Below are 18,879 nucleotides of genomic sequence, written 5' to 3' on the forward strand. Positions count from 1 at the left end.
TCAAATGGAATGGGGAATGGTATTTTCAATGGGGACTTTCCGGTACCGCAAAGGTCCAACTAGACTGGTAAGTCCCCATTGAATGGTGGTGGACTCGTACCATTATTGGAGGCAGCCATGGCGCTATTAGCACCATGGCTACCTCCAATCTCAAAATGAGGCACCTTGTGTTTTACTCCTGAATACCTGCTGATTACTCAAATTGGTGTAGGATTGCTTCTTTGTATTTAAACAAAAATTTGCAGGGGGAAATTGTAACCTAAACGGTATCTGTGCACAAAACAAAACTGTTCTCTTTCCTGTTTTTCTTTTCTGCATTAGTATAAGTGAATTCAATTGCTTTGCTTATTTTTGAATTGTATTGTCACCCTTTGGGTGATTGCTGCCCCATATATATATATATCTATAGGAAACGTATGTGTGATTTGAATATTAAAATAAATAAATGAATATTTACCTTTACAAACTAGCCTGATTCCTGGTTCAGTGTGACCTGGGGGGTATTTTGAGATGGGTGTGATATGAGTGCTATATCATTCAGAATATTGCACTTATAGACAAAAATAAATAAGTTTTTCATTGCGCACTACATTGCTAGGCAGGACCTGGGTGTGTGCCTGATTGAAATTCCTTACACTCAATTAAAGCCTTGCCACTTCTACATTACCACTGTCATATTATAACACTCTGCATCAACCCCAAGACAGCCCCATAGATGTATTAACCTAGCTGTATTCTGGGAGTAGGAAAAGTATTGAATTTAGCTGTATTAAGGGGTTAGGAAAGGTGTGGACCTTATCTGTATTTTGGGGATAGAAATGTGTTGAATATTGTCATACTCTGGGGGTAGAAAATGTGTTTAACTTAGCTGGGCTATTGGGGTAGGAAACCTGTTGCACCTAGATGGTTTAGGAAATGCGTAGCACTTAGCTTTATATTGGGCGTAGGAAATGTGACAAACTTAACTGTACTTTGGGGGTAGGAAATGTGTCACACTTGGATGGATTTTTCAGGGGTTCAAAATGTGTTGAAATTAGCTGTATTTCAGGGGCAGGACATGTATTGCACCTAGATGGATTCCTGGCGGTAGGAAATGTGTTGTACCTAGATGCATTTGGGGGTATGAAATGTGTTGCATTTAACTAATTGTACTAAAAACTCAAAATTCTGTATACTCACCCGCACACTTTAAAGTAAATACAACCCTACCTCTACTGCACCACTATCTGCACACACTTCACAACACCCAACATGGAACCAAACACATAAAACAATCAAAGCACCCATGCACACTCATGCCTCAACACCACATGACATCTACCAATCCAAAACGCACCAACGCTCAGTGACCAGTTTCTCTGAAATGATGCTGCCAATAGCACAACAAAGCTCATTTGCTCTTCTCCCTCTCAAAACCCCCAACTCTCCTTCCATTGCAGATTCTCCAGCGCACCAAGAGACCACGCAAGTGGCAGCAGTGCATGGTACAAGGCCACCTAACTTAACAACAGAACATCGTTTGCATGATTTCTGTACCCAAAATATTTTCCAGCATTGCCATTGACAATCACATTCTGTGCTTGCAATCTATACCAGTGTTACCAAAGCACGTCACATTAATGAAGCTGTATGCATATGTGCCTGCATTGCCACTGCATACTACATTCATAAAGGTGTACACATAATAAAATCAGGCAATGCCAATTTAAACTTTTTTTCATGAACCTTTGCCATCAATATATCTCATCAATGCAACTGTAAATCACAAACAAAATCCAACCTTGCTACTGTAAATTACTTGTATGAAGCTATGCATGCACATGCTAGATATACCTCTGCTAATGGCTTTTATGATACCCAGACCACGATAGATATGCTAGAATTGCCACTGCAAACCACTTTCCTAAATCTGCCCTCACACTATATTTCAACATTGCAACTGTATACCACTTACATGATAATGCGCTGACAATATACACCAGCATTCCTACTTTAAAACACGTTGATGTTGTGTACACAATGGGCCTCATTCCGAGTTGGGCGGTAAGGGTTTACCGGCACCGGTTAGGATGCCGGTGCCGGTAAACCTTTACCGCCCTATTCCGAGGTCCCTTAGCGGGACCCGCAAAGGACGTCTGGTCTGACCACACGTCCTTTGCGGGTCCCGCTAAGGGACCAAGGCGCTAATAACAGGCCCGCTGCCTATGGGGGCTCAAATGGGAATGGGGAATGGTTTACTGAATGGGGACTTACCGGGTCCTCCAAGTTCGGAATGACCCGGTAAATCCCCATCAGCCAGACCGGACACGGACCCGGGTTTGGAGGCAGCCATGGTGCTAATAGCACCATGGCTGCCTCCAAACTCGGAATGACCCCCTTGGGCCTCATTACGAGTAGGCCGGTAAAGACGGGGTCATTACCGGCATGCCCGTAAGAGCGGGTCCGTGCTCGTATGAACCCGCTAATAGCGGGTGATTATGAGTGCGCGAGCATGCGCAAACCCCCATGCCAGTAATGGAAATACCGGCATGCCGCTAAAGGCCCTCCAAGACCCCAGCGGCATCACGGGACCCGCCGATACCGGCACCGCCTCAGTGCAACCCCTAAATACCGGCACGGTAATACCACCATGCAAATACCGGGTTCACAAAAACGGACCCGGAAATTAGCAGGAACAGGAAATGGGCCGGCGGCCATCTTTAAAAACAGAATCCGTTGCCAACCTTCCCAACCAGCAGTCCTTTCGTGTTGTGCTGCATCAGAAAACACTCAGGATGTCCAAGGCAACCAGGAAGATGACCCCCCGGAAGGGGAAATAGTGTTTCTCTTTTGCTGAACTCAATATGCTGGCAGACACTCTGGCCCAGCATGCAGACATCGTCAGGTCAAACGACATGAAGCATGCTGCCCAGATGAAAAAGAAGCAAATCTGGCAGGAGGTTGCCCAGAGGGTGTCGGCTGAAGGGACCATCCCACGTACATTGTGCGACTGTCGCAAGCGGTGGGACGACCTCTGCCTGAGGGTGAGGAACATCCTGGCAGTCAACAGGAGTGCGGCCATGGCGACAGGTGGGGGGCCACACTCACCAGCAAAGCTGATGCCATGGGAGGAGACTGCCAGCTCATTCATTGATCCTGAGTCAATAGAGGGATTTGCAGAGATGGAGATGGGCGATGCATCATCCACAGAAGGAGGTGAGTGACCCAGCACATCCCTGTAGGGGAAACCATGACGTGGCACAAGTGATGTAGAAGTGAGACTAGGCAAGGCAATGCATGTTCCAGACCCACATCAACATATCCAGTCAAGAATGTGTGCCACGCCCTGCCACACAGAAATGCATGCTGAATGCCAATCCGAATACCAACACATGAGCAACATAACTCGACCGTGCCCATGTAACCCAACACACAGACATCATATCAATGGCATGCCACCTGCCATGCATTGATAGCCTACATGCCCCCTCAGAACACCAAATGCCACACCCCTGTAATAAATGGATGCATGAATGTATGGAGATTTCACAGCGTAATAGAATGTCGCTGGCATGTGACACCATCCCTGATGACCTGCATCTCTTCTATCCCCCAGGAACCGATGAGGAAGATGCCAGGCAGGACAGGGGTGCAAGGGCATCAACATCACGGCAAGGGAGAAGGGCCGCCGCCACCACCACCCCCCAGCCTGAGAAACAGGCCATACCAACAGGCACTGTGCCAGACCAGGCTGAAACCCAGGAAAGAACACCTGCAGCCAGTGTGGGCCACACACATGGAGACCAGCAGCAGCCACCACCCACAACAGTGGGAGGTGTTCCCGTACCTGCACCGCCAACCACCACGGACGTTGCGTATGCTAATGTGAACACCGAGGGTGTCACAGTCGTGTCCACTACACCCACCCCAAGCCCCATTACCACCCCCCAGCCCCATTTGGAGGCCGACGGCAGTGACAATTCCTGCCTCCATGACTCCGACCTCAGAGATTCCGACATGTGCTTCTTCGAGGTGGACAGCACCCTGGATGTGCGCCCCACGCAAGCGCCATCAACCACCCCGGCTACCACCACCCCGGCTTCCACCACCCTGGCCACCAGCACTCCCGCTACCAACGACATCTTTGAGGCTTGCCTGTCAAGGGTGGAGGCATGACAGGAGTGGATGCTAGATCTAATGCGGCAGTATATTGCCGATGGCGAGGACTCCAGGAGGGACATCGCTAATGCCATTGGGGAGACCACAGCAGCCATCGCTGCAAACACTGCTGCCGTTAATGCGTCCACAACTCTCATGAGGGACTGTCTGGGGGCAGTGACGCAAGTCCTGATGTCCATCCTGCAACAAATGCAGCGGCCACGCCTTGGAGCAGGCGTGGGACCAGCCTCTGACACGTCCACTGCTACGACCCCTTCAACCTCTGCCCACTCAAGCCCCGTGCGGATGACCCGGAGGAGTGCACGGCACTCGGACATGCCACCCCCGGATACCAAAAAGGCCAAGAAGTAGGGTGGCCAGACAATGGCCGTTGGACACATGGACGTTGGTGAAGGGAACAATCTTCAGAGTACATTTGGGGACATCTGGGGTTTGTATACATTTGGGGACATCTGGGGTTTGTAGGGTGGGTTAGGGAGTTCACTGGGGTTATTTGGGGTGTGTAGGGTGGGTTGGGGAGGTCACTGGGGTTATTTGAGGTTTGTAGGGTGGGTTGGGCAGTTCACTGGGGTTATTTGGGGTTTGTAGGGTGGGTTGGTGAGTTCACTGGGGGTTGCGGGGGAGTGTTCACATTTTTGCCTGTTTGAAAAATACACCTGTGTGTGCCAAAAATTCAATGGCTGGACATTCTTCATTTTGTGCATGTACTTTTAATGTGTGATGGTGTTCAGTGGCCAACTCCAAACAATACAAGTGTGCATGTACACATGGAGCCAGTGTGTCACTGACACATGTCTATCATACTCCCTGTGTTTCAGAAGTATTCGTGAATTAGTGCTTGGCGTACAGCATGGCCATCCCGTGCATCACGTACTGGCAGGGGGGCTACTTCACCTCCGTCTCCATCCTCATCATCCTCACCCGGGCCATGCATGTCAATGTCAGGTGGCAGTGGTACATTTCTCCAGATGCACATGTTGTGCAGCATGACACAGGCCATGGTGATCTTTGCCACCTTCTCAGGCCTATATAGGAGTGCCCCATCAGACCTTCTGAGGCAGCGTAACCGCGCTTTCAACAGGCCAAAGGTCTGCTCAATCACAACACGGGTATGGGTGTGCACACGATTGTACTCCTCCTCATGGATGTTCTGGGGTGAGTAGCCACGGCCTCAAGGGATATCCTCCATCACCTGCAAGCAGATACAAATAGGTGTGTGTCACTCTGAACTGCCACCTTCAGGGAGCACACTCATGGTGGCAGCTATTTGGTGTGGGCATGCACATGTCCCTGTACGCGTGCAAAAATGTTACCTAGATGCAATCTATACTGTCATGAGGTGTGGTGGTCTGGATGGCGTTCAATAGATGATGCAGGAGTGCAAAAATGTTTAGCCTCCAATTCATGCTGTTCATCCCTCACTATGCATGGTCACACTGACCACATTGCCACAGTTGCCATCCTGTTCATTCATGCATTGCTTGCCATCACCATGGTGGCCTGGTTGTGCCTCTTAGTTGTTGTCATCGATATGCATTAATTGTGATATGTGGCCCAGTGATGCGTCATGTTCCGTTTGGCTGGTTCAGGTCAGGAGTGTTTAGCTTTGCATGCATTCTCCAATCACCGGCTATTGCCACCCAGATGCAGTATGCCCCCCCTTTCCCACCCAGGTGCAGTATGCCCCCCCTTATGCATCCCCACACATCAGTACCCCAATGCACTGCCATGGGACAGTACTGCAACTCACCAAGCAGCCAGGCACGTGGTCCAGCATGTCGCTCCATGTGACGGGGTAGCGTGGAGTTATGCAGTACCATGGCATCATGTGTTGATCCGGGAAATCGTGCGCAGCAATGTGTGATGATCTTGCTGGAGTCACATACCATTTGCACATTGATGGAGTGGTATTGCTTGCGATTGCGGTACACCGCCTTTATGGCATGGAGGACTACCAATTCCACATGGGTGCAGTCGAGTGCACCAACACAATGGGGCATGCCTGCCAGTGCATGGAAGCCCACTTTGGTGTTGGCTATTCTCCTGGTCAGTCCTTGGTAGAGATATGTGGCTGCTTGCGTGCTTCAGGAAGGCATCCAGCACTTGGTTCAACATGCGTGAAAATAGTGGCTGTGAAATTCCATGCAGCTGCCCCACTGTGTATTGGTAGGTGCCTGTGGCCAGGAAGTGTAGCACAGACACCACTTTTAGTAGCGGGGGGATGGCAGTGTGTATTTCTATGAGGCTGGCAATGTCGTTCTGTATCATGTCCACTATGGTGGTGATGGTGTCATGGTCCAACCGGTACAGGGTGTGGATCTGCTCAGGGGTTAGGTTAAAAGGACTGGGTCTGGTGCGAGGGATTGGTGGTTGCCGACGAGGCACTGCTGCCTGTGCTGGTGTCAATTGCTGGGCCTGTCTCACCCCCCTTCTCCTCCTGTGTCCCCTCTGTGCTGCCTGTTGTTGCTGCTGTAGTTGTTGTTGTTGCTTTTGTTGCTGTAGTTGTAGCAGTATGGACATGTCCTCCAGCGCCATGATTGCAACAGCTTGTGGTAGCATTTTAGTGTTGGAAGGGGTGTGGTGTGTGGGTGTGCTCATTTTATACTGGCCCAGCCTCCATTGACTCCACCTGTGGGGATTGCGTGCACCTATGGCAGCTGCCTTGTATCCTGATTGCTGTTTGCGGGTGGTCCACGATGCCTGTATGGCTGGCATCGTACAGCCCGTGATTACCGGCTTCGCAATGCCGGTATTTGCATGTCCACGTGGGTTGGGATGTCCCCCTATTACCGGCATGCCGGCATTTGCTCCCCGAAGGGCGTTGTTTAGAGTGCCGCTTATACTGGGTTTGCGGGTCAGAATACACCGGAGCGGTAAACGATGCCGGTACCATACCTGCATCGTTTTTGCCTTATCGCCAATCTTGTAATGAGGCCCAATATATTGTATCCCAGAGCCCCTAAATCGGAAACTGAAACGCATTTTTCCAGGACTTTTTTTGTAATAACCCTAACATATAACTTGCAGCTATAACAACAACAAATATACTGTGTACTTTATACATAAGTGTTGGTTCTCATGTCATGGGTTATTTAAAACGACAGAACCAATACACATTGACAAGCTCCTTGAATAACTCAGATTGTCCTTTAAAGTGCTAATTACAGCTTGGTCTGGTTCAGTTTGCAATAATGTATACTATGTTTCAAAACCCTCTAAGGTTATTATGTGCATCAAGAGTGTTATTACTCATTCTGTTTTTGAACACTATTTTATAATTCCTATTGATAGTTTTCGCATGAATTAGATATTTTATGCTGAAGTTTAGTCTATATTTTAAACCTTTAATATTTTATGATGGAAGCTGGATCAATATAAACCATTGATTTACATTGCAAATAAGACCTTCCTCTCCCTGTGAGCTGTTGCCATAAACTATGAGGCAGAGGTGTTGAGAATTCATTTTCCATTGAGAAATAATCAATGCATCTTTCAAAAAAACAACATTTTGAAATGCCCTGAATTATTATGTTTTTCATGAGGAACATTGCATTTAAATGTGGTTCTGTTTTCATTCTCAGCAAGAAGTACATCTAAGACTTCTGTGCCTTTTATGTGCAACACATCTGGGAATCCTTGCAGCTTGTTATGACATTTTATGTACTTTTCTACATGGGCAATTTCCTGCAAAGTTTTGGCTCAAGCTGTTTGGAGTGTGTCAGAAGGAGGAAGCAGTCAAGAGAGGATGCTTTTTAACACCCATACGGATGTGTGTTTTATCAGGATGCCTAAGCTGGTGACCTAATGCTGTGTTACGTTAAAGGCTTAAGAGAACTGTTTCAGCATGGCATTTGGATCCATTTCTTTCGAGCAGCAATGCGTTATATAACTTGAGGAGCTACACACACACAATAAAGAAAACTTAAGACTGGGATACCGCCCAACTGTATTTGCGTTACCGCCCACCCATCCGGCGCTATTAGCGCTGGATCAAGGGTTGGGCAGTAATGGGTATTCCCCCTTTCCCATTGTGTTTTCAGTGCAATTACCGCCAGCGGTATTACCGTGCAGTGATTGCACTGAACATTGGCATTTTACGGCGCATTTACCCCCAAATGCTGCCAACTCATGTGTGGGCGGACCCTTAGATGCAGTGCATATAGTGTTACTGCCACATTTAAGGGCTACCACCCAACTCGTAATTAGTTTGCAAGGCTTTCTCTTACAACACGTGTAGCTAACTTACTGCTCAATTTCATGATTAATCATGAAATTGAAGTTTATTCAGATAAAATCCATAAACCAATACAAATCAGTGTAAATATTAAAATACAGTATGCATAGTCACAGTAAAAGCATTAATTGGTTAAAAACAATACTATACAGTAAAAACGTGTTAAGAATGAACATCCCCCAGGCATTTTTCTTCTGTTCCAAGCCCTTCTCAAAATTCTAATCAAGACCAAGCAACAACCACAGATTCAGCACATAGCAGAAAAATGAGTGCAGGTCGACATTGGTTAAAATTGGCCTCCCTCGGCAATGGAGTAATTCTCCATTTCCTAATGTCCTCATAAAAGGGGCAGAACAATCAAAGTTCCAGCTAGGGCAGACCACATACTGCTCAAGGCCCCGCCAGATCCTTTTATTTTCTCTCAACCACATGAGATTAAAGCAGGTTTGGGTCAAAGCCCAGCGATTTACAGGGTTGTTGCTGTATATCAGATAAGACTGGATTACTTCTGGTCGCGTGAGTAGCACATGTTGTCTGTTAGAGTCAAGAGAGAGCCTGGTCGATTCACGTTCTTTAAAATTAACGAACGGAAGGCCCTTTTATACATGTGGCACTCAGTAATAGTTAACAATTCATCTGGAACATTCAGCTGTTTCAGGCAGACCGAGTTAAAGTTCATCCATTGTATTTTGCGCCAAGAGGAACCTAAGAGTAAACTCTTGATGATATAATTTGACAAAGTAGCTCATGATTCATATTTTCCTACTTGGATGTTACTTTTATAGTAAAACCATTAATATGTTATGGTTTATTCTGGATCAATATAAAAAAGCATTATATAAGGGACAAATATGACATGTTATGCATATGCTATACTGAGAAATGTTAGAAGTCAAAGGCTGGAAATCAGGGTTTTTCTAAACCTTATTTAAAGTGGTCTGTACATGTGTCTAGCTGTACTCCTATGACTTCTTTCCACATGGTTACCACACTTTCCTTGCATTACTGATAGTGTTGTTCACACTCATATGTTATTGATTAGTCAATGATGGACGTTGTACAAACTTTTTGCAAAGTTGAAAGGTTAGTTTGAGGTTTGTCCACATGGCTTAAACAGGGACAGGTGGATGAAATGCCTGTTCAGCCTCAGGCATTTTGTATTGAGACAACAGTTTGTTGCTATAGGAATTCTTAGGCAATTTGGGGACGTTTAGAGAGATTTAGGGTAGCTGTACAAAGAGGTGATAGGTTAGAAGACTGAGGCCCAGTCAGAGAATGACCAGCACACTTGTAATGAGGCCTAATGTCTGTCTCTCAAAGGAAATGAATGAACTAGATGTCATTAGCTGACACCTAGCAGCAATAGTGGGAAGATTGGGAATTCCAAAGGACAGCTTGTGGGAGAGGCACAGTCATCTGATTTTGCTGGGAGGGAGCAGCATTGATTTATGCATTGTACAGCTTCTCAGTCTCTCTCTCGACCCTATCCATCGCTCTGCTCTCCCCCTCATTGTTGCTTTCCATCTCTCCTATTTACTCTAACTACTACTTTATCACCTATCCTACCACTCTCTCGAAGTTTGGAAGGTAAAAGTTCAAAACATATCGCCTGGTCTTGAATCCAGGCCTGCCCATCACTGACACCCTCATCAACGCTTCCTTCAGGCAGACTGTCACAGACATCCTCTTTGTCTTTCCCTCTCCGGACCTATGGCTCACCACATGTTCTCTGTCCTCTCCCCTTTCTCTTCACCGTCCTTTAATGGTGGAACTAGATGGGAAGTACTCTTGGCATGCTTCTCATCCTCTGGGTGCATCATTAATATCTATCATAATAGCACTGTCATGGCCCAGGGCTCTCAGCCCAACCTCTTCCTTCTTGACAGGATTCTTCCATTTCCAAATATATTACCTCAAAATAAGGAACAAAAAGTAAACACTTACATGTTTACCACTTACACTTTGAAGTCCACTGCAGACAGAATAAACCATCGTACATATTTCACATATATTTAACCCTGGTTCCGTAGATATAAAACCCAGCCATATTATCTAACTTATTCCTCGAAATTCGCTGAAAACACACTAAACAAATGTCCATACTTAACATGAATACCATGTGGTACCGTAGATACCAAACCTAGCAATCCCCCTACTTACCTCTTGACATCCGTGCAACGCAATTCAAATCTACCATTTTGCCCCCCCAAATCCTCAATCCAAGGCTATCCTGGTCACCTGCCCTGTGGAGTGCCGCCTGCTCTAAGCAAGCTGCTGAGGTTGTGGGAGGGTGGGAAATCCGGCAGGGGGGACTGGAAAAGAGACTGTGGTCCATCCCACCCCTCCCTTATAACGGCTGCCCCCACCTCCGGTAGGATTGGTGGGGTACATTCGAGAGGGGGGCAGCCAGAGGAGTGTCCTGCTATGTTGGACATCCCTCGAGTGCCCCCTGCAGGGACTGGGCCCTCCCTTAGCAGTGTCAGCCCTCACTGGCGCCCACCTACCCCTCTTGTTGTAAGGGGATGACATACACTGAGAACCTAACCTGCTAATTAATAATAGCAAGACACTAGTTTATATTTTGGAGACAACAGGTCACAGTTTATTGGAGCATACAACACAGGGGGCAGTCCCAGCCCTAAAGCATCATGGTTCACGACCATCAATACCAAAAATCTAGCCCAAAAAGTAGGGCAACCATCTGAATGTTCTCGGTGTACCCTTGCTGCCTCAAAGCTGTCGCAAGGCACCGGACATATGCTCCAGATTCCAACTACACAGTTCTGAATGTTCTCGGTGTCCCCTTGCATGTCGCAAGGCACCAGACATACACTCCAGATTGCTGCACTGAGTACTTCCACCTCGGGCCACTGCACATTAAGGTGAGGAGTCTCCATTGTCCACAGGGATTCAATGCCCGTCCTCCGAGTTTGGCTCGAGTGCGGCCATCGGGAAACCAGCCCACGGTTCAAGCCGCGTACGACTGCGATATAAATAAAATATCATATCATATCAACTTCCTCCCTTCTCCTGACACTCCTCCGCCTGCTACCCCTCTTACCAATTATGTACCACTAATGGGCGTACCACATCTCTGTACCCATCCTCAAAAGAACTTCAAAGGTGGCAACCAGCTTCACCTAGTTACTTTCAACTGTTGCTCTGCTGCTAAACACTGTCTCACCAAGACATCGTTCTAGCTCTCACCAAGAAATGGTTCACTGCCATCTCTGTCACTGCTTTTGACACACTCCTCAATGGAATCTACAAGATCCTCCATAAACCCAGGCATAACTGGTCTGGAGGCAGAATGGCCTTGATCTTCTATGAATGGGCCTCTGCTACTATCATTCCCGCACAGACCTACTCTTCCTTTGAATGACGTATCTGCATGCTTGGTGTCTCTCCAACAGTCTCATTGACTCTCGCCACCATCTACATTCTCCCTCTACCTCTCGCAGTGGTCTGACCTCATCTCTTCTCTTCTTTACTCCACCTCCAAACTTCTCCTCCTTGGAGACTTCAATATTACCCTTGACTCTCCTGATTCCGCCATTGGACTCTTCTGCAGGCTCTGCAACTTTGTTTCCCTCACTATGCATCCCTCCGGCCTGACCCACTCAGTCAGACACACCTTAGATCCTCTCATCTCAGCAGACCTCCCCATCTCCAACCCTCTCACTACACCTCTCTCCTGGTCTGACCATATTCTCTTGCAGTGACGGCTGGTGAGTTTAAAAGTTGGTGGGGCGTACATTTCCCTGGGGTACTTTTTGAGCGAGCGCGCAAGCCCACACAATCCAAGGGGGATCCGAGGGGTTCTCCCCCATGACATTTTTGGAAAAAATGGCCTCCAATATGTGCAGTACTGTCCAGAAAACCCACCGAAATATGACAAAAAGCATTAGGTTTTACATACTAATGGTGGTACATTATTCTTACGTGTGCACGTGTGATGGTGTATTGTACATCAGCTTGTATTGAGAATAGCTGGTACTATGGTGTATGCATAAAGAAATTCATTATATAGTCAGTAATGATGGAAACATATATGACGTTTCATATTTGCAAATATCAATCTGTAGGAGTGCGGGGGATTGATGTCTAGGTGTTATAAATGCACATCCAAACTCACATATAACACGTACAATTGCTATTGAGCAAGTAGTTGAATAAATTACTGATGGACAGAATTTCACAAACCTGCAACACGCACCAGAACCAGGCGCTACATTAGAGTGAGATTTTAGCTACTGGTTATTTAAGTCTACTTTGAGTGTTCCATTTCAATCCTTTCTCTAGATCACATTCCTGTTTGCTGTGGGTGTCCTAAAGTTACTATTATCATCCTGTCAAAACAGAAAAGCTACTGACACAGGATGCTGAGCACTGATCAGAGCAGCTGCTTTTCAAGTGACTGCTCAGGGCCTGCCAGATCTGTCGACATACCAAGTATGGAAAAAAGTGCATATCATTTCTTCAACTTTGCATGTTGAAAAGCCACCTAAACTGAACACATGTGGCCCCCTAGAACAAACAGAAACATATTCTGATTGTTCCTGTAGCATCATTTGAGGCAGCAGCCAATGGTATGAGAAACTGCACAAACGCTCGGACATCTTGAAATTAACATTGCTTTGATGTTACCAGAATCAACAAAACTGAACTCGGTGGATGCTACAATGCTGTCATCGTCGACGCCTCCCCAATTTCAATACTGAAGCCTTTTAAAGAACTAAAAGTTAAGTCTGCTTCAAAAACGTGTGATGTACCTTACATACTGGACTCACCCAAAATAAGTGCCTGAGGCTGCAGTGTTGTTGTTGCGGCTCCCCACAACATCAAAAGACACTTATTTTGCACTTTATTGTGCATTTCTTACTGGCCAGCTCTTTCCTGCTACATCGCAAAAGAGAAGAGGAAAAATCGAACCCGCACAACAAAATATTTGTGTATTGCCAGCCCGTGACCGTCTTCAAGAATGCCACACTATGCATTTTCTAGTGATACCTGACGGTTCGTAGCACTATATAAATGCTAAATTATTATGCCGCCCCATTCCCCGCCTTATCCGAGCATTGTCCCGGTGGTGGAGGATTTGAGGGCAGAAAACATTCCAGGCCCAGCCAGGGCAGTGCTACGTCCACCTCAGCCAAGCCGAGCGCCAATCGTGCTGCGTGGCTACTAGTTCCTGCTGCATCGATGCAGCAGGGCCTAGTACTAGTAGCCAGGCCGAGGCCTGGAGTGCAGGGCCTAGTAGTTGCACTGTCCATGCCGCGTGGGCCACGCAGCACGGACAGTGCAACTACTAGGCTCTGCATTCCAGGCCCAGGGCAGTCCTAGGTCCTCCTCGGCCTGGAGCACTGTCCTGGCCTGGGCTCCTGCTGGGGGATTGGGGAATGATGAAAGTTTAGCACACAAGTAAAATTACACTTACCGGCTAACTGGTGGTGACTGGCCTGGTCTTTGCAGGTATGGCTCATGATGAGAGAAGTCAAACACACCACACGATTGTGACTCACCCTGAGTCACCGTCCACCCCACTCGGCCACTCCCACACTCAAATGTCATTGGCTGGGAAACAGCCAATGACATTCTGTATCTACGCACCAAGTACTAGAGATACAGTCTGACTGTCATAGTGAAATCTCTTGCGCTGTTTGCGTACATATTATTACTGGCGGGCCAGAACTCAAGCGCTCCGCCAGCATCCTAGATTAAATGTGCTTACGTAAAGTGCGTGGAGCTATTGGCTCCACGCACTTTACTATATGAAAAAGCTGCGTAAAACGTGACGCGCCCCGCTGTTGCAGCCTGCCCTGACGGTCACAAGTTAAGTGCACAGCTCAAGCTGCTCACAGCTGACTGAGCCTCACACGACGAGTCACGACTGTATTTGGTACCGTATTTCATTTTTATTGGGATCATTGGAATCGGATTTAGTTCCACTGTTACAACTTTAAATATTATTTATGCATTTGCCTTGGTGGGGGCCCTGGGGAGAGGGGGCGGCGCCCCCCTGCCCTATGAAAGCGGCCGCCACTGTTCTCTTGTCCTCTCACCTGAGTCTCTTAGGCCCCCTGGCTAAGCCTCCATCTGCACTGTCAGTCTCCTTCTCTGTCATACGACTGATGAAGAGATGGTCAGTCACTGCTTTTGCTGCAACTTTCATTCCCCTTACCACTGCTGCTGTGGACTCCCACACTTATTGTGCCCCTGATAATCTTCACCTCTCTATCACCAACACCCTGGACATCCTTGTCTCTGTCATGAGGATCTGCATGAAGCCTCCCTCCAAGCGCAACACCTAGCATGACTCTGACCTTACCTCTCTGAAACACAAGTTCAGAGTTGCTGAGTGGAAGTAGAAGGCATCAGGTACACCCTCTGAAAGACTGGCCTGCTGCCTGCTCCAGAGGCAGTACAGACTTTCCATCCGCTCAAAGAAGAAGGCCCATATCTAAGCTCTCATCTTTGGGACCACAAAAAACACAGGCAAACTGTTTAAAATGTGCACAAAACTCACCAATCCTACTGCAATCTCCACTTCTCCCCTGCCATCCTTGACCCTCTGTACTTCCCTGGCATCCCACTTCTTAACCAAAAATCAGGACATCCTGTTCACACTCTCCTCTGCTCCTCCCTCAGCTCTTAGGCCTCCCTTGGCCCCCTGTTTACCTTCCCTCCCATTCTCTTCTTTCTCATCCATAGAACTGGATGTGGTCTCTATAAAATTCCTCTCCATTAAAGTCTTCTCCAAACAGATTCCCCCCTGCTCCACCAGAACAATCAAGGACTCCCTTGTGCCAGCCTTGGACAATTTCTTTAATCACTCCTTTGACACTGACTCCTTCCCGCTACCCCTCAAGCACTCCCTTTTGCATCCTCTCCTCAAAAAAGCCCTCTGCCGACCCCTCCTGCCTATCTAACTACCACCCTTACTCACTTACCAGATTCCTGGGCAAATGCTTGAAGAAGCTGGCTATCTCCCAGCTTATCCACCACTCTGAATCTGTTTGCTGTCTTCACAGCCATCAGCCTGGCTTCAGAGCAGCCAGAGGCACGGAAACTGCTCTACTTTATACCTGTGAAGACTTGCTCTCAAATCTCGATTCCAACCCTCCATCCGTTTTGATGCTTCTGGTTCTTTCCTCTGCCTTTGACACGGTCAAACATGCCACCATGACAAATTGACTCTGTGACACATTTGAAATCACAGGCCTGGTACTTTACTGGTTGACCTCTTTTCTCTCTGACCGACCTTCCCAGGTTCATCTCAGCCCTTTTCTCTCCACTATCAAACTCTCCCCCTGTGGAGTCCCTCAAGGTTCTATCCTCTCACCATGGTTCTTCAACATCTACCTTGCCCCTCTGGGCCACCTAATCTCTTCCTTCTCTTCTCACTTCCAGTGTTATGCAGACAACACGGTGCTCTCCTTCAAGCTTCCCTCTTCTGCCTCCTCTTCCTCCTCTCTAATCCCTGATAGTTTGACTGCTATTCAGGTATGGTTCCGTGCTAATGATCTCTCTCATAATGCCAGTAAGACTGCGATCCTTCTCATTTAAAATCCGGCGCTCTCCATCCCTCCTTCCCTCCTTCCCTCCTTCCCTCTGGCTGCCTTCTTTGGGTCTCCTCCTCTTACCCTCTTGTGAGGCAAAAAACCTTGGTGACAGCTTTGATTTCTCTTTCTCCTCATATTGCAGACCTTGCCTATTAGCTGCATATCCTCTGAGGCATTCTCCCTTTCCTCACCTTCCCCCAGAAACTCAACGGGGCTGATTCATGGAACTTTTGCACCGAAAAACGGGGATTTGTGCGCCATTCTGGCTGCAAATCCCCATCTGTTAAACAGGGATTTGGGGGCAGAATGGCGCACAAATCTCAGTTTTTCGGTGCAAATAATTCCATGAATCAGCCCCAATGTCTCCAGAGCTCTGGTCCTCACTAGGCTGGACTACTGCAATGACCTCTTCCTCAATCTTCCTTTAATCTCCCTTTGCCCCATTCAACTGATCCAGAATAGGACTGTGAGACTTATCCTTGGCCTCAAGCCCAGGCACCACATCTATCCAGCCCTAAAATCTCTCCACTCGCTCCTGGTTGCTGCTAGGATCAATTTGAAGACCCTCAGCAAGGCTTTCTCGTCCCTTGGACCCCAATACATCCAACTCACTCTCCCGTCCCGGCTAGAGCCGTTTGGAGTTCTAGCTCCAACTCTCTGCAGATCATATGCTTCTCTAAGCACAGAGTGGGAGTAGATCTCTCTCCTCTGCAGGAGCCTCCCTCCGGAATGGTCTCCCTGCCCCTCTCAGGCTTGACAGGGATATCCTTAAGATCAGGAAGCTCCTTAAGAACTTCTTTTTCTCTTCTATCTTGCCTCTCCCCCTCCCCTGCTAACACCCTCATTTGCTACAGTGAATGGCTACCTGCTTTCCTCTGAGTTCTACAGGACAGCAGCCCCCCACCCAGTTCACCCCCTCCTCGCACTTAGCATGTGGACCCCACCACCTGCACCCCATGCAATCTCTAGAAATTGCTCTCCTGACCTCCCCTTAGCACCCGCTTAGCCCTGTGGCACTCTCCCCCCACACACTTTTCACTTGCACTCTCTACTCTTAACCTGCACTTTCCTTTGTGCAGACTGACACTCCCCCGTCTCCCTTGTACTTCTTGTTGATGCAATTGCATGATCCAAATGTCACAAGACCTACTAGGACCGTTAATGTTATCTGTCTCCCTTGATTCCCCCACCTTTTTTGTCTTGTGGAGCATTGATACGCCATTTGTTGTATAGGTGCCTTACAAATATCCAATACAAATAAAATAAAGGTATTTAAGTGGTTTTCCGAGGGGTGGTCTGCTCTGTTAGTATGCGTGATTATTGTAATTACGCAGACACACATTTTGCCTACATAACTCTAGAGAAGCCCATGTGTTCCATTATTTAAAAAATGTGACTATTAATCCTCATTATTAATGTCCAATCTCACTTCTAGATTTTATTTTTCAGACACAATCTTTTCTATATGCTCGTTGCTAAGGTTGGAGGAATGAGCCATGCTTAATAACAACTTGATATACGCACAAACCTGCTTCAGGAGAAGTTTCTGCACAATAGATCAGTGTTTCCTGCTAAACCGCACTAAAGAGAATTACACTAAAGCCAGATGTGGCAGGAATATGCAATCTTTCTAGATGTGGACGAGGAAAACAAAGAGGCGATGGCTGGAAGGTTTAGAATTAACCTTGAACCTCTGGCATTTGCTCTGGGAATCCCTCCAGACCATTGTTCTTTTCCTGCCAAGCCATTATAGAAAAGTGAAAGACCCTATGCAAATCATCTTGGTCCCACCCACAAAGAGGCAGTCCAGCCCAAATTGTTAGGTCACACAAGACCACAAGCAAACCCAGACATGTTTTGGCTGCAATGCGCCTCATCAATGAGGTGCAGCTTGGGTCTCTAGGCCCAACAGGCGCTGGACCCACGTCTGGGCATACCCGTTCCACTCAGAGTGACAAACCAAAACAACGAGTTGATGGCTGATAGCTTTAGAATGAATCTTAAACCTTTGGAATTGTTCTGGGCAACCCGCAATACCATTGTTCTTTCCCTGTCAAGCCATTACAGAAAGGCTATTGACCATATGCAAATCAGGACTGGTCGACCCCTCAAAGGAGCAGTCTAGCCCAAACTTCTATGTGTGAGGAATTATCATCTGGTAATGGTGAACATCCCTGGCTTTTTTATTTTTAATACATACAATGATGCAGGTTAATCCTTCTAAAGAGGGGTAATCTGCTAACCAGATGATCGTCCTGTGTTGCAACTCCATGCAAAAAGCATAGTGCACTTGTGCCCACTGTCTCGTTGCCTAATCTGCAGCATCTGCTCTTCTCATGGCGCAGAGCAGGTGCTGCAGGTCAGGCTACTGAAGCCTTTCCTGAAGCCGGTTTTTGAGGCTGACAAGATGCTTTGTAGTGCTGGTCCCATCCAAGAAAATCAGGTCAGAAGATGACCCCTCAACCGTCGCTGTGACAGCAAAATCATTGCAGCACAGGGGTGTCATTCAAGATAGCCCCTTTTACTAAAACAAAAATGATCATGAGTACCCCAGGCTGCTGGCAGGGTAATCTCTATGAATAAGATATGCCTGAGTTTAGGCATAATTAAATAGCCATTCTTATGATCACGGCTGCCACATCCCAATTGATATTGCACATGTGTCAGCTCCTGTGAATCAGCTCTGCTGTGCGAGGGAGTTTGTATCCGGATTGGAATGGCTGAAACTGCCACGTGGCAGGACAGAAACTCAGAGGACCCAGGCTCACTTTGATTCTCTTTGTGATGGCTGGTAACCCCTTCTCCCAGACAGAGCCACACAATAGGCACGCCTACTGGGCCCAGGTATCAAAAGAGGACACCCATTCAGGATGAGTAGCCTCACAACAGGGTGCTGCTTATCCAAAGGTTGTTGTTGTAAGAAGG

Source organism: Ambystoma mexicanum, chromosome 5q, assembly GCF_040938575.1.
Source record: "Ambystoma mexicanum isolate Mex_15411 chromosome 5q, UKY_AmexF1_1, whole genome shotgun sequence".
NCBI classification, from domain to species: Eukaryota; Metazoa; Chordata; class Amphibia; order Caudata; family Ambystomatidae; genus Ambystoma; species Ambystoma mexicanum.